Genomic DNA, 17,457 nt, shown 5'->3' with positions numbered 1-17,457 from the left:
TTTGTTCAGTGGCTTTGTAGAGTACACCCAGGTGAGAAATCCAAACACAGATATAGGGAGAAAGTAGGCAGAGTCAAAGAGATGCCTTGTAGCTGCCAAAAGAGAAAGACTCCCTCGAACCTTACCAGTAGGTTACAGCCTCATGGTGATTCACAGAGTAACAGAAATGGTTTGTTTTAAGATGTGAGAGCTAGCCAATAAGAAGCCTGAGCTAATAGGCCAAGTAGTGTTATAACTAATATAGTTTTTGTGTGTTTATTCAGGTCTGAGCAGCCGGGAATGAAGGAACAGTCTCTACTTACACCTTAAAGTTCAAATTCTCATATTTGGTTATTTATTTCTTTGCTACTTTGCTTTGTGTGTAGTGCTCATCTTGATGCATGCTTGCTAATCTGTGTACATGCACAGATTGAGCCTGTTCTCTGAAGGGCCATACAATCTTTTCTGCAGTGTGTGAGCTCATTAGAACTTCTCTTGCTGCGTCAAACATTCCTTATTTATTTCTTCTCCTACAAAAACATTTTCAGCTGCTGTAAATGATTTTGGTATCAGTTTGTAGGTCAGTGTTCTGAGATGAAAACGGAAGGGACTGCTGAGGATAATGTAAACAGAACCACTGTCTACTAAAGGACACTGTGCTGCTCACAACACCGCTTACAAGGAGTGAAATAGCTAATTTATGGATGAAGGTCTAGAAAAGAGGCCCAAATATAGAAACAAAAAAGCACTGACTAATCACCGTTCCCACTATAATCAATACCCAGAAATGCTGGGAATCTGTCTTTACTGCAACTGTTTCATTCAGGTGTCAAGGATTTAGCTTGTATGATTGTAATTTTTCTTAAAAGCTTATTAAATTTCCCACTTACACTGGCATAACCAACCGCTTTACCAAATTCAAGTACAATTAATTTCTTAAGTTCTCTTGTGGAGAAGTTTGAATGGAGAAGCTGTCTTTCTCCCCACCCCCACCCTAAAGCAGGACAAAATATTTGAACTCTAAATCCTAACTTCAGGAAGTCTAACTCATACTGTGGGATTTTTATCCATATAGGAAGCCTAATAAAAATAACTGATAGTTATAACTACTGTAAACAGATTGTGTCGGCTTTATTTTGGGACTGGTGTACTGGCTTCTCTACCCATTAGTTAAGATATTTAAATTACTGATGTGAACTGCTGTTTTACAGTAGACTTTTGAGGTGTTGTTCAGATATCCATCATGGAGCTGGTTTCCAAAGTGATCCTCTCTCCGTCACGGAACTGAGTTTCAAGCAATGATAGTTTAATCCAAGTTTCATTTAATTAATGATCTTTATTTCCTCCCAGTGTCTTGTGGAAACACAGTTCAGTTCTTGTAGCTGTGTTTGAGGTTTGGCATCACTAAGGAAGTTTGCCATCATTGATGAATGGAGCCAACCTAGTAAAGGGTATGCAGGCCAATGAAGACTGATTTATTAGAATAATTTTCAAGGCCAAGTGTTCAGTATTGTTCGTAGATAGGTAGCGATCAGGAGCAGGACATAAGGTAGAACATGCTGAAATGCTTAAAGATCCTGGAGGTAAAGATTTATGTGGCATCATTCAGGGGCAAAGAGAAAGCTAGCAGACTGAAACTAAAAAGACATAAATTTGAGTAGAATCCCCAGAGCTGTGAAGAAATACTTGGAGGTTAAATATTTGCTAGCATCTTAGTTAGTCATACATAAGCATATAAATCAAATAACAAATGAACTTAGTTACTTAACTGTCCTTATGGCTATTAGTAGAGGAACATTGCTTGAGGAACTGGATGCCATAGAGAGGGGGCTTGCATTAGTTTATTAAGAACTAAAAGGGGAACTGGGATGTACTCTGCATTAACAGACAGATCCCAACGTTCATTTTGTGTGTGAATTTGGATAGCTTTAACACAGACCTTCAAGCTTCTAACTCAATTTGCTTCTCCCTTATTAAAGGAAAAGTTATTAGAGTAGTAGACTGATCAATAGATGTAAATGTGGTTTATTTTAGCTTTTTGAGAGGGGTTGCTACCATGCAGCCTTGACTGACCTCAAACTCACTATATACATGAGACTTGCCTCTGTCTCAGTACTGGGACTAAAAGTGAGGGCCACAGTGCCCAGCATATTTTTAACTGGTTTCTGAAGCATCCAAACTTTGGAATTTCACTTTTAGGATTGCTTCTCTAATGAGGCTTTAGTTGATTGTCCTCCATATTCACAATATGCCTTTGTTTAAAAGGACCAATTATGCTACCTAGTTAAATGATATTCTTGCATTAAAAGAGGGAGGAAGCAGAAAGTTAGTGGTCTACTTGTTAACCTTCTAGTATGCAGCTGTGGTAGATGCAGCATCAACCCAGTTGTTCTCCAGTTGTTTCCAACAGATCTGGCTGACAGGATGGTAATTAGATTTCTACACACTGTAAACTATTGACAAGATAGCACAAGGTTTTGTAAGAAACATTGATTTCTATTTGCTTTAGAAATGAGTCTTTTCTGCCTGATGAGTAAGCTATTCATTGTCCTGTTTCTGTCAGAATCATTTATCCAAATAGAAAACTTCATTGCTGGAGATTGGTCATCGCCTTAACTAAACCTTTGGTGCTGAGAATAAAATCACTGCTCAGGGTTTTTTGGAAACTCAGAGATGTATGTGATTTTTGTCTGCCTTTGTTTCCTACCTAGTCAGCCTTTTTTTTTGAATGGTGTTACTGAGATAAAAGTTGTTTATTCTCTTTTCTCATCTGGGTATGACGAACTATTCTTTTTCATTAAAAAGTTTTCAGTGCATAGAACAGCTTGATTTCTTGATTATATCCCCATGATCCTGTCTCATAATCTATGGTATATGACTCTAAGTTATGCTGATGGGGTGGCCGAGGGTATGGATGTGGAGGCTGGCTCAGAACCAGCACAATCCCGGTGTTCCACTGGAGATGTCCAGAGACAACTCTGGGTTGTACAGGACTGGCAAATTCGAAAGTACCACCTAGGGTCCCATGTTTCACAATGATGTCTAAGAAACACCATTCCACTACTTGGCTGTTGTTTTATTTTTTTAATTTTCGTCAAAGTTTTTTTCAAAAACACAAAATGGAAAATCTAATTATAAGTCACACGAATAAAGAGCCATTGCTCATCTGACAAACTCAATGTTGACCACTTAGTGTAAAACTCACCTGCAAGCCCAGGGCTCTTTCATATAAGTATTAGCAATTCTGCACTCATAGACTATAAATTATTGATGGTCCAATTAGGAGAGGATTGAAAGCTTGGGGTTGGGGATAAAAACATTCTGAATACTACATAAATAAAGAGTAATTACAAAAAATAGAGGAGAAACTCTCTGGAATTTTAAAGTCTTTAGGAAAATGGACCAGCCATTGAAAATTACTTAGTAAATCATAATGTTGAATAATTAAGTTTAAAACACTATCCTTAAAAATCCACTTTAAAGACTGAGAGACTACTGGAAAAATGAGTTTAGTACAACAATAACAACAAAGGAATCTACTTAGATACTCAGAAGGATAGACTGAAAAGAAGAGAGTTTAGACATACTACTTTGTGTGATGCATATGCCATGGGAAAGCCATAGGATAAAAGCATGGGCAGTAGACAAACACTCTCTATACCTTGGGGAACATAAGGTTCTATCAAACAGTCATGTCACGGTGCTTGACCTCCCTGCCAGGGCCTTGCTAGGTCATTGAAGCTATAATTGCATTTCCACACTGCTTTCTGGAAGATGGGTCCTCATTGTCTTATTTCTTTAATGCAATAAAAGTTGAAAAGCAGCTGTGGCTATATGCAGCAAATCCTGACTTATTCACACCAGATATGTTTTATGTTTAAGCAGAATATTTAATGGGAAAACAATTGCCCAGCCCACTTTATCAGACAGTGAAAAGCTCTAGCATTAAGCTATGCGAATTAGATAAACCCCAAAAGTGAGTAATTTCCTAACTTAAAATTGTTCAATTTCTCTACACCTAGATAATTGCTTCTTTATAAGATGAAGTCCTATAAAATAATACATAGAACAAGGTTGCAGCTAGGATTGAAATTTCAGATTAGTATTGTTTTAATTTACAATTTCTCTTCATAAGAAGAAACCATTGATATCTATTTTGTATGATTTTAAGTTAAAAATACTGTATTAAATTACATGGTTGAGACTAGGTTTTCCATAACAGCCAGCTACGTGATGTGCTGTCATGGATAGCTGATTGCTTACAGTGAGTCTGAATCTAGTCAGCTCCAAGGAGCATAAATACCTACTCTCATTCAGATTTCTTAATAGCCTCTAAGACTCAGGACTTTATCAGCAAATGACTTTTATGTAACTATAATTTGATTAGATTTAGCAATCAGTGCTACTCATATCTCTCAACAAGTGATTTCTCTAATCATTAGTTAATAAATTATCAAAATGACTTGATATGATCTTAACCTTGTCATATTTATGAAAATAAAAATTTCCCTACTAAGCCTTGTGAATTTGCATGGGGGGTTCCCCCAGACTCCTCTAGTACCCCAAACAGTCTCTAGTTGTTCCCAGACCACCATACTGAGAACCTGTACACAAGGCGAATACCCTTTGGGGAACTATGAGGGTTTTTGAGTGCACAACGTAGCTCAGGAAACTCATCAGTATGTATTAAAACTGCACTGGGAAAACTGTCAGGCTTCTGGAGGCAAGCAACATATCAAAGAGACAAACTACCTGCTGCCGGGGCTTGGGCCGACATGAATATATATCCAACTGTGGAAAATATGGCCAGACCCAACAGTGAAAAGGATGCTGAGCACCAACACAGTGCATGACTGATTATAGGCAGCCCTTTCCCCTTCCTCCCAGCTGCTAAGAAGACTGGTCCCTGGACAATATCATATATGATAAATCTGACTTCACAGAGCATAAAATGCCTGCTCTCATTCTGACACTAAGAAGAGTAAATCATTAGAGATCATCTATATTCACAGAAAACCTCAAGGACCTTTCAAAGAATGTGTAAAAAAAGACTGGCACAGAGCAGTCTGCAATTTCATGATTTTAGTAACACAGAAAAGATAAAATGCCCTAACCGAGAAAAGAGGCAAGTTCTGTTGTCATGAGACTTTTCCTGGGGATGTGAATAAATTTCTATCTGTTCAGCCCAAGTAGGACACTGATGATAGACCAAAGTAAAGATTCCACCCTTATCTATCTTGGTGGACCAAGTATAATGGGTTTGCTTATGGATTCATGGGAGAGGGACTACTTACAGGAGTGTGGGTAACTGTAAAAGTGCTGTATCACGGCAAAGTACCAGCATGATCCAAGTTCGTGGAGACAGCCATGGGTTCCAACTTTCACTTAATCCTACATCTTATACATCCCAACATTCCCCAAGATTACTTGTATCTGGGAAGGGCAAGAAGGAGGAAGCAGAAATCCCATATGAGAGGTAGGTGACTCCCTTCTCCCTCTCTTTCTATTAAGGAATGGTGGTCGTTCCATGATCCTTTCTATAGACTTAATTAACACTATCTAATTATTTTTGTTTTATTTCCATGATAACAAGACAATATTTTTCTCTATTCCAAGGTGATAATGTGATGATTATATGATGTTGGAGGAAAATTCATCATATAGCACATGCTTATGCATGCCATGAGACTAAATGTCTAGATGTAAGGGGACAAGGTAGCTCAGAGTGGAATTCATAGCAATAGTTTAAAATCTTAGAGTGATTTCATATTGACCATCCTTCCAGCTACAATCTGTAAACACATTTATTAACCCTTTTGAGCACTGGCTTTATAGAATATGTAGTAGGAGGGCTGCTTGTTTGTTCCTGGCTGCTCAGCCCCAAAATAACAACACAGAAACTGTATTAGTTAAATCACTGCTTGGCCTAGTAGCTCTAGCTTCATATTGGCTAGCTTTTACATCTTAATTTAGCCCATTCCCATTATTTTATAATTTTCCATGAGAGTCGTGGGCTACAGGCAAGATTTCAGCGTGTCTGTCTCTAGCACCTCCATGACTTCTCCATGACTCCAACTTCCTTCTCTCAGCTGGAAGCTTTCAGGTTAGTTTTCCCCATCTAGCTCTGTTCTACCCTATCAGGCCAAACCAGTTTCTTTATTAAACAGTGGCATTCACAGCACACAGAGGGGAATCCCACATCACCTCCCCTTTTCTGTTTAAATAAAAAAGGAAGGTCTTAACTTTAACATAGAAAAATCACATATAACAAAACAGGAAATCAAGTAAGAATTATAGTTACAATATTTATATCTACTTTATCTTTTATTATAATTGAGGAAAACTATAACTATATTCTTCAACCCCGGAGAAGACTCCAAAAGGATATAATATTACCCAAGTAAATAGGAAGTGTATTGTAAGCAACTTTCAAAACTCTAGAAATCACAAAGACATCTCACTGCTTAGATAGTCACCGAAAGTTCTTTTGTACCATTGTGGGCACCCATCATCAGCCTACTGGCCCATAATATCTCAGACTTTTCCATGAAGTAGGGAATTTCAAAGACAGTTTTGCCTACATTAGCAGTTTGTCAGTCACTTTCTTCTGTGCCTGCAGAATGTCTAGCAGACTATTTCATGAAGCAGGAATTCCAAAGGAATTTGAAATGATGGCTTCCTGGGCCATGCTTGTATTAGGGAGGCCACTAGTTAGTTCCTGCCTCCTCAATCCTGAAATAACTACACAGAAACATTATTAATTAAATCACTGCTTGGCCAATTACTTAAGCATATTACTAGCTACCTCTTACATTTAGAATTAACCAATATCCATTATTTTATATTTACCACAAGGGGCGTGTCCTACAGGTAAGGTTTCAGCATGTCTGTCTCTAGCTCCATGACTTTTCCATGACTCTACCTTCCTTTTCTAAGCATTCAGCTTAGTCTTCCCCCCTATCTCTCTGTTCTACCCTATCAGGCCAAGCCAGTTTCTTTATTAACAATGGTATTCACTGCATACAGAGGGGAATCCAACATCAAGAATAAACTCAGTATTGTAGTGCTCACTTAGAGTTAGCATGGATATTAGACACATGTTGTATAGTCCAGGCTGTATATTCAATACATCACAATTAAAACAGTAGAACTGGCTTGTGAATAATTAAATGGGCAGACCACTATAACTGTTCTCCATTTCCATGCTATGGGTCAAACATAAAATTCTTTGACCTTAGCTTGTTGACATTTTGGCCCCCTTCCATATCTTGTGCTACAATGAAGTTGTAAGAAGTCATTTCTAAACTCTACAAAGAAAAATTTGACAAGACATCTCTGTTTAGAAGAATTTCTGTGGCTAATCTATATATACTTTGATTTCCACTGTAGAGAGATGTAGACATTTAGGTAACCTCAGAAACCTATACAGTTTCCAAGACTCTGATTCCAGAAATATGTTTTCAGTGTATAGTTTTAGTATTTTCTTATATTTGATGGTGCAGTCTCTCTCTTACTGAGATCTTGTATTTCTACTAATGCTTAATATTTTCTTCACTTTTATTCCTTTCTATTTTAGAAAATTATTAGGAACTTAACATAAATCACATGATACATGAAATAAAAGCTTGGGCTAGGGAGTTAGCCCAGTTGGCAAAATGCTTGCCTTGCGAGCATAGTGACCTAAACTTAATTCCCAAAACCAAGGTAAAAATGTGGGTGTGGCAATGCACACTTGTAATCTCAGTTTTGGGAAGATGAGGACAGGCAGGTTTCTGAGGCTTTTTGTTGGCTTAGCCTGCTTGGTGAGCTGCAGGCCAGAGAGAGGCCCTACCTCAAAAGAACAGGTAGCAAATTCTCGAGGAAAGATGTCTGAGATTGTCTTCTGGCCTTTATGTGAGCACACATGAATGCTTACCTGAACACATACATAGATGCATACACACATAAAAATAAGTTAAATAAAAATGAAAAATTGATATTCTACATATTTAAAAATATATGTGTAGGACAAGAGCAATAAAGCATGCTTGTTGATATAAACTGCCAGCTATAGCAGTTTATCAAAAAAAACCCTCATCAATCCATTACCACAAAAGGGAATAAAAAGATCTTTAGTGTAATATAAATAACCCTAGTGTTTTCATAAGAGATAGTTACTATTTTCTTTCTGAAAACTAAAAATTAAGGTTGACGTTAGAAAACATGAAATACTTAAATGAGCATAGTAAAAGAGGATCTCGTGCTTCTTTGCATTACAAATACCATATATTTTAAATTTGTGAACAAAGAAAACTAGAAATGATGGTGTGTTAGGGGAAAATGTGCTTGACTCTGAGACTAAAGGATTGTCTTTATGGGTATGCTATGTAAAAGTGCAGATAAATGAATGCCTTTGAGAAGATAGACCATAAAGTAAAGGATTTAACAGGCTTCCACATAACAGCTCTAAAAGATTTATAGCAAAATGCAAGTGCAAAGAACAGCAGTAGGGAATGAAGAAATAGTGACTGTGGAGCAGGCACATCGCTTGAGATCTGTAGGGAAATAAGAACATCAAAAACAAAAGTCAGTGAAAAGCAGAATAATATAAAAGTAAAAATCAAATGGGTGTAGATTGTCTTCCAATTTATCGTATAGGAAGCACTTTGCCACATAGGCAAGGATGGATGTTCTCTTTGCCACTCTGGAGGAAGAATGCATTGTGAGCAAGCCAGCTTCTGATTAAGCAATCTGTCCTATAAAACTATCTGCCAGATTTTAAAACAGCAATGATTCTCTATTGAAAGTATCAAAAGAAAGTGGGCTAGAAACCACAAACCTGTGGTCGTTTAAAATGTAGAGAAGCACATTGTGCCCTGAGACTCATATCATACAGTTGCATGAAGGCCTGCAGCACACACAGGACAATATCACTTGTCTGAATAAAACACAAAACAAACCCCCGATAATAATCAGAACAAGGGTGCAAAGATACTCTATGTGCCCCCAACAGTGTTATCCCTCAGTGATGCAGCAATGTTATCCCTCAACAATCCCAGAAACCCTCTTCTTAATCTATGCCCTTATACCCAAAGTTTCCTTAATCTGCCAAAGCTAAGTTCACTTTTAAACACTCGAGACTGCTGGTTAAATTTCATACCCAAACCGTTACAGTAAGTCTGTTACATTGGAAGGATTTAACTGGAAACTGAGTAAATATCTTATTTGGGAGGTATCAGATGGAATATCCTAATCAACAGTAATCAAGTTGATTGGTTTATGAACCATGTCCAGCTTTTTTACATGGGTGCAGATATCTGAACTCTGCCCAGCAAGTAATCTTAAGCACTAATCCATCTCTTCAGCCATTGAAGCCAGATTTTAATTTTGTTAGAGCTAATAGAAGCACAGAATCAGGTTCTGAGTGCTCACAGGGAAGAAACCTGTTGGTCATGTCTGTGCTCTCAATGGCAGATGCTCATACATACCCTGGAGCAGTACCACAGCCCAGCATGAACTATCTCATCTTTTTCATTGTTGTTGCCAAGAGCAATTTGATAAGAAACCCTTTAGGCAAAGGAAGGTTGAAGTTAACCTTGTAGCACCTTTTATCTTTTACTAGTAGAATTATATTACTAATGAAGATATGACAATTAAGGTACAAAGATACTCTGTTTGTAATTATGTTAAAAATATGTCTATCTGTATACATAATACTGTTTGGTTTTGGTCAACTGGATGCATCTTAGGTCATGATCCCATCTGATTGACCTGTAGACAAATCTATGGGGCATTTTCTTGATCAATGGCTGATGTTAGAAGATCAAACCCACTGTGGGCAGTGTCACTGTCAGAAGTTAGTCCTGGATTCTTTCTTTATTATTGCCTTTTTCTTTAAGTTATTCATTAAAAATTGCATACAGTGTATTTTGATCATATCCATTGCCCTCATTACTTCTACTCCACATCTGATCTTGAGTTCTTTAAGAAATCAAATGAATAAACCATGGAGAGCAAATCAGTAAACAGTGTTCCTCTATGATCTTTGCTTCAGTTCATGCTTCCAGGTTTCTGTCTTGAGTTCTTGCCTTGGCTTTTCTCAAAGGCAGACTGTGATTTGAAGTTGTAAGATGGAAAGAACTCTTTCCTCCATAAGCTGCTTTTGGCAATTGATTTTTAATGTAGAAATAGAAATAGAAAAAAAGATGAAACACAATTTATTGTTTATCAATCTGGGACCACAAATTAGCTGCGAAGGATTCTGACAAAAGATCACCATGTGTCTCATTGAAATTTATAACATATTAACACATAATTATGTTTTCTTATAAGTGTCTATGTTTATTGTAAAGGCATCAAGACCAAATCCTTGGTAAATATAAAAGCATCATTTAAAAGCTGGTGAAAGGGACCAGTCAGTGTTTGCCATACAAGCATGAAGAGTGCAGAACCTCTGTACCCACAAAGTAAATGTTAAGTTTGGCACTGTGCATCTGTAATCCTAGCATTGGGGAGAAACAGACAGGAAGATCCTGTCCTGTCAGGCAGTCTATCCAATCTAGCCAATCATGGACTCCAAGATTCATGATAGACTCTTCTCAAAAACTAAATTAACTGTGGAAAGGAATAAAGACAGGCACTCAATTTTAAACTCTGGACTCTGTGTATTCATGTATGCACACACACACACACACACACACACACACACACACACACACACACCAAAACACAACACACCCAATTTCCACAAAACTTAGAAATTTAGATCATGTAACAGAGGAGAAATAAGATATTATTGTGATAATTCTCAAGGTTTAGAAAAAGTCTAACACTGTTTTTGGATTTCAGTCTGGCTAATATTTCCAGTACTACTGATCATACTAAAAGTAAATAAGGTAATTTTGCTGTGAACAAATAATTAGGGATGTTGTATTAGAGAAAAACAAATTGAAAATAAAGATTTTTGGCTTCTGTTTTTAAGTCTTTCATTAGGTTGTTTATATCCTTAGCCAAGATATTTATTTCCCATTTATCAGTCAAAGCCCTTCAATTTTAAAATTTCATGTTATTTTAGGGTACATTATGTAGAAGGTAAACAAGTTCTTTTATAAATTTTCAATTATATTTAAAATTCTATGCTTATATTTAGTACCAAGAATAGTGTTACACATGAGCCCAGGGCATTTCAATTTCCTCCTCCTTCCAGAGGACATGAAAAGCATTTATCTCCACCGTGCTTAATATCAGTTCATAATTTGAGGCCAGGAAGCTAATTAGTCTATTATGCTATTAGAGTTATTCAGATGTAATTATATGTATGACAGAAAGGGTGTGTACTTTCCTTAAGGCAATGGGACACTGAATCCTCAAATCATTTTTATGAATAAAAATAAAAGCAAACAAGACATTTGGAAAGTACATGGAGTCCATTAGATCAACCTGGGTGCCTAAGTGTGCCACCTCCTGTTTACTGCATCCAAATGGAAATAAAGAAAATGGCTAAAGGACCACGGATGGAGCATCCACGGTCATTTAAGAATGTTGCTGACTTTTAAAATGTGCTGAGAAACGCAATTAGACACTACATTGGCCTCTGAGGGGACATTAATGTGACACAGACTGCTTATAAAACCCTCTTTTTGGCATAAGAACTTTCTGAACACATCCAAAGGGAAGGCGCTTTTCCCTATCTAATAAAGCACTGCAGTTTACTCAAGAATACCACAGGATGGGACATGGAGGCAGCTTGGAATTTCTAGGGGAGTTCTTTCAAAGCTTACTGTGGGGGTTGGGGAATGGCAGAGCAGAGCATAAAGAAAGCTTAGCACAAGGTTGTGGTGGCCAGGAGCCAGGAGAACACATTTCACAACCCTTTATCCATGAGTGCTCCTCTAACCACACCAGATGGGGAGGCTTCATCAATGTCAAGCCTGCTGCTATCATTAGAAATTTCCTCATCAGTGGGTTTGGGGCTGATATCTCAGCCACATATGAGCATCATACAGGAGAGCTATCCATTTCAAGACTCAGTAGCCTTATTTATTAGAAAGCAGTGCTCCAAACGGGAGGTCAGCAGGTGCATATGGAACAGGGGAGGTGCTCCATACCTCTGAGGAAATTCTGTCCTGTCTGTGAAGATTTGATTTAGAAATTTGCATAGACACAGAATATTTACCCCAATGCGGGGAAAGGTGATGTATGATGTGTTAATATGGGGGAACTCTCAAAAGACATTCAGAAGCACTCTTCTCTAGAGTAGGTTTTGTAGTTAAATGCATGCATATGCCAGTAGGTTTTCAGAAAGAAAAAACTGTGCCATGAATGAGTTCATTCTAATATGTTCATGAATTCTTTACATATGTATATGTGGGTCAAGTCTGCTTTAGGTGCCTGGGCCATGGCAATGAGAAGAAGCCTCTGTCCTCATGATGTGAGAATGGACTTTTCCATGTATTTCTGGTGTAAGAGTAGACATTTTTCTGTCTTTATTCTGTGACAATTGACTTTGACAGAAAGGAAATTTAAAATGTTTGACAAACTTCCTGGGTAAAAGAATTTCACTCTGGTATCTGAAGGGCAGACACAGTTATGCTTGTGAAAAAAATATTCTAGATGAAAATAAGGGTCTTAAAGGGACAAAGTGTGTTACGGTTTGTGAAATCTTTAAAAAATTGTATGTGAGTGGGAAAGGCAATAATATTGTTTTATTTTATACATATAGATAGGGGACAGATTATATGATATTTTGGGGTTATGTAGAAGGAAAGTAGTAGTTTTTGGAGAGTGTTATTAAGTAGCTGAAAGATTACAAATTGAAGAGATACAAATTCTATCCTTAAAAAGAGTTCTCAACTGGATATTCCATGCTTTGTTGACCCCAATGGGAGTCCTTATCCTTTCTGAGGAGTGAATTATGGGGTAGAAGGAGGTGGGAGAAAAAACAGTAGAAGAGGAGTGAGGAGAAACTGTGCTGGGTAGGTAAAACAAATTTTAAAAAAAATTAGAAAAAAGAGTTCTTGGCTAGTGAGGTGACCCAATGGGTAAACGTGCTTGATGCTAAACCTGATAGGGTCCATGTGGTAGAGGGAGAGAACTGACTTCCACAAGCTGTACTCTGAAGTCCAAAGGCATGCTGTGATGGATGCACATAGACATAAACATACACACCTACACATGCACACAAAATAAGAGAAAATGACAAAAAGTAAAGGATTGTTTTGTCTATGATATGAAAGATTAGATTAAATAGCACAAGTGGAAGCCAGGTATGACTGTAACAGCCGTCTTTGTTAGAGCCAAAGTATCTGGGCTGGAAGGCAATAATGTGACTAGAAACAAGTAGCAGAGTCTATCATGATTTAGACAATAGAACTAAATAGTGTTGTGCAGCAGCTTCCTCTGAGGGTAAAAGCTTCCATATTGGGAGGAAGCCTCTTATGATACAAGATATGAAGGGAGGTGAAACAACAGGATATATTTTATTGAATTTATTGAGTGCTACATTTTTTCTCTGCTCCATTCCCTTCCTCTCCCTCCCCCCCTTCTACTCTCTCCCATGGTCCCCATGCTCCTAATTTACTCAGGAGATCTTGTCTTTTTCAACTTCCCATGTAGATTAGACCCATGTATGTCTCTCTTAGGGTCCTCATTGTTGTCTAGGTTCTCTGGGATTGTGATTTGTAGGCTGGTTTTCTTTGCTTTATGTCTAAAAGCTACTAATGAGTGAGTACATATGATAACTGTCTTTCTGGATCCGGGTTACCTCACTCAATATGATGTTTTCAAGATGTCATTATTTTTTTTCTTATATGTATTACTCTATTGTGTAAATGTACCACATTTTCCTTATTCATTCTTTGGCCGAGGGGCATTTAGGTTGTTTTCAGGTTCTGCTATGACAAACAATGCTGCTATGAACATAGTTAAGCATATTTCCTTGTGGTATGATTGAGCATCCTTTGGGTATATACCCAAAAATGGCATTGCTGGGTCTTGAGGAAGGTTGTTCCCTAATTTTCCGAGACATTACCATACTGATATCCAAAGGGGCTGTACCAGTTTGCACTTCCACCAGTAATGGAGGAGCGTTCCCTTTACCCCATATCCTCTCCCAGCATAAGTTATCATCAGTATTTTTGATCTTGGCCATTCTTACTTTAAAGAGAATTTCAGGGTTGTTTTGATTTGTATTTCTCTGATGACTAAGGATGTTAAGCATTTCCTTAAGTGGTCTTTCAGCCATTTTATATTCCTCTGTTGAGAATTGAGAATTCTCTGTTTAGGTCTGTACCCCAATTTTTATTGGATTATGTGGTTTTTTGGTGACCAATTTCTTGAGTTCTTTTATATTTTGGAGACCAGACCTCTGTCTGATGTGGGGTTAGTGAAGATCTTTTCCCATTCTGTAGGCTGCCATTTTGTCTTGTTGACCATGTCCTTTGATTTACAGAAGGATTTTAGTTTCCAAAAAGGTCCCATTTATTAATTGTTTCTCTCAGTGTCTGTGCTCCTGGGGTTATATTTTGGAAGTGGTCCCCTGCACCAATGAGTTCAAGTGTACTTTCTACTTTTTCTTCCATGTGGTTCAGTGTGGTTGGCTTTATGTAAAGGTCTTTGATCCATTTGAACTTGAGTTTTGTGCATGATGATGGATATGGATCTATTTTAATTTTTCTACATGTTGATATTCACTTATACTAGCACCATTTGTTGAATATGCGGTTTTTTCAATTTGATATTTTTTTGCTTCTTTGTCAAAAATCAGATGTCTGTAGGTATGTGGATTAATATCTGGGTCTTTGGTTCAGTTTCATTGGTCCTTCTGTCTGGTTTTATGCCAATACCAGGCTGTTTTCAGTACTGTAGCTCTGTAGTAGAGTTTAAAGTCAGGGATTATGATGTCCCAAGAAGTTCTTTTATTGTACAGGATTGTTTTGGCTATCCTGGGTTTTTTGCTTTTTCATATCAAGTTGAATACTGTTCTTAAGAGGTCTGTGAAGAATTTTCCTGGGATTTTGGTGGGCATTACATTGAATCTGTAGATTGCTTTGGTTATATTGCCATTTTTATACAAGAGCATGAGAGATCTTTCCATTTTCTGGTGTCTTTTTTAATTTCTTCCTTCAAAGATTTAAAGTTCTTGTTATACAGGTCTTTTACTTGTTTGTTTAGAGTTACTTCAAGATAATTTATGCTGTTTGTGGCTATTTTGAAGGGTGGTGCTTCTCTGATTTTTTTCTCAGCCCATATCATCTGTTAATCTTACAACAGGATATTTTTTTTTCTTTTTGATTTTCGAGACAGGGATTCCCTGTACCTTTTTGGTTCCTGTCCTGGATCTAGCTCTTCTAGACCAGGCTGGCCTTGAACTCACAGAGATCTGCCAGCCTCTGCCTCCCGAGTGCTGGGATTAAAGGCATGTACCACCACCGCCCGGCTACAACAGGATATTTTAAGATAGGATGCTTACAAGGAGGCAAAACAACAAAATGTTCTAAGGGGAGGTGAAACACTCCATCTTGCAGGGAAGCTCTTTAAGAAGAAAACTCAAGTAGTTTCAGAGTTTCCCGAAACTGACCAGATTTACTAGTCCAATCCCTTCCTCCCTCAGAGTATATAACCTGCAAAGACTACTGAGAGTCACTCTTAGACAAGTGCAGCTGCAAAGAGGCTCAGGCTGAGCAGCCTGGAAGAGGTACAGAGGCCATTCAAACAGCCTGGAAGAAGCAGATTTGAGCCAAGCTTCCCAGAAAAGATCATCAGGAAAGGACACTATCCAACATACTGATGTGCTTTCAAGTTATGAGCTCAGGTTTCCAGATTTTGTGAGCTATCACCTATGCTGGGGTGGGCTTCAGTGATGCAGCTGTCTTTGAGTCATTTCTTTTCCTATAAGTAGTCCTTCCATATCCCTGTAGGTAACTTAAGTAAAACTAATTGAGTCATTAAGTTGAACTCTGGGGCCACCTATACTTTTGTCTGTAGTTGGTTCCCTATCTGGGATGAGCTGACACATCTATCTGTTCACATCTCACCTGGAACAGTGTCACAACTAATATTCAGAATTTGTATCCAAAATACTGTATTGAGATGGGTCAGGAGATGTCTGAAGAGCTAGGACTCAGTGTGACTTATGAAAATGGTATATCAATAAAATTATAAACAACATAATGATTTAATAACTTAAAATTAATTTTATTTTTATTAGTCACATATGTGTGTACATATGCATGCAGAGGTACAAGTGCCCACAGAGGCCAGAAGAGGTCATTGCATGTCCTGGAGCTTGGTTTGCAGGCAGTTGTCAGTCACTTGATGTGTGTGCTGGCAATTGAATGCTTGTCCTCTGCAAAGAGAAATGATTGCTCTTAACTGGTAGGCTATCTCTTTGACTTCAATTTATTTTTAATAATATAACCCATAAGAAGTACGTGTTTCTCACTTGTATATAATCCTTTGCCTTTGTATTGAAGAACACTCAAAATAAAAACTCCAGAGAACCTAGGACTCGTTCTTTGATTTAAGAAGGAATGACTCATGGTTGCCATTTGTTGAGTTCCAATTATGTTGCATTAATTGTTCTTGCTGTGGTGGGAATGTAGTATAATTTAAGTTTCATAGTCTTGAAAACTAGGCATTTAATTTCCATGGACAGGTGATAAAATAGATGCATACAGCAAATCAGTCATCTGTGCTACAGCTACGTTGTAGTTGTCGCTGAAACTCAGGTCTGCTCGTAGATGTTGACTCCTTCTTCTGCACCTACTTGTCTCAATGGGTATAGACGGAAGCAGCAGCAAAGCTGACATAAAATACATCTGTGTTTCCAAAGTACGGTAAGTCAGTAGTAAAGAAACTGCCTTTCAGTGATCAGTTATTGGTACACGTTCTTAAGTTTTATACCTATACATTTATTTTTAGTATGTTGAAAATGCAGATTGCACACCAGTCTTGTGATTCGAAAAATATTATCTTTTAAAGTTAAGCTGAAGAAAGATTTAAAAAACACACTGAGTCAAGACAAAGAAGTATATTTGCCTTTCTCTCTGTGACACCCAGTCATCTTGTAGAAAATTAAAGGCTAATAAGAAGTCAACCTAACATCAGCAAAAATAGAAAAAAAGAAAAGTTGTAAGAAAACTATTAACTAAACAGTAATAAAAGAAATGGCACAAAGGGCAAACATTGTGAAGTGTGAGGTTGCACAAGGAATAATATTACTTAAGATTGATCCTTTAAAATTAGCTGGAATTTGTGGTCAAAACACCATGAATAATCTGTTATGTTTAAAATTTATTCTTAAAGGCAGGGCTCTTAAAAAAAGGACAGAACTAGAGAGTTGCATTATAGTTTGGCTATTTGGACTCCAATTAAGACCCTTTGGTTGATTTCTTAGTTTTTTGGCCGGTGGAGGGGTGGTTAGAAGAAGCACTCACTGCCTGTAAAATGGAGAGACCCATACTTCCTTTGGCTACAAAGGATAGGGTATGTGTGTGCAGT

The sequence above is a fragment of the Microtus pennsylvanicus genome, chromosome 4 (assembly GCF_037038515.1).
Source record: "Microtus pennsylvanicus isolate mMicPen1 chromosome 4, mMicPen1.hap1, whole genome shotgun sequence".
Lineage (NCBI taxonomy): Eukaryota > Metazoa > Chordata > Mammalia > Rodentia > Cricetidae > Microtus > Microtus pennsylvanicus.
The sequence above is the reverse complement of the archived record's forward strand: the minus strand, read 5'-3'. Positions refer to the sequence as shown.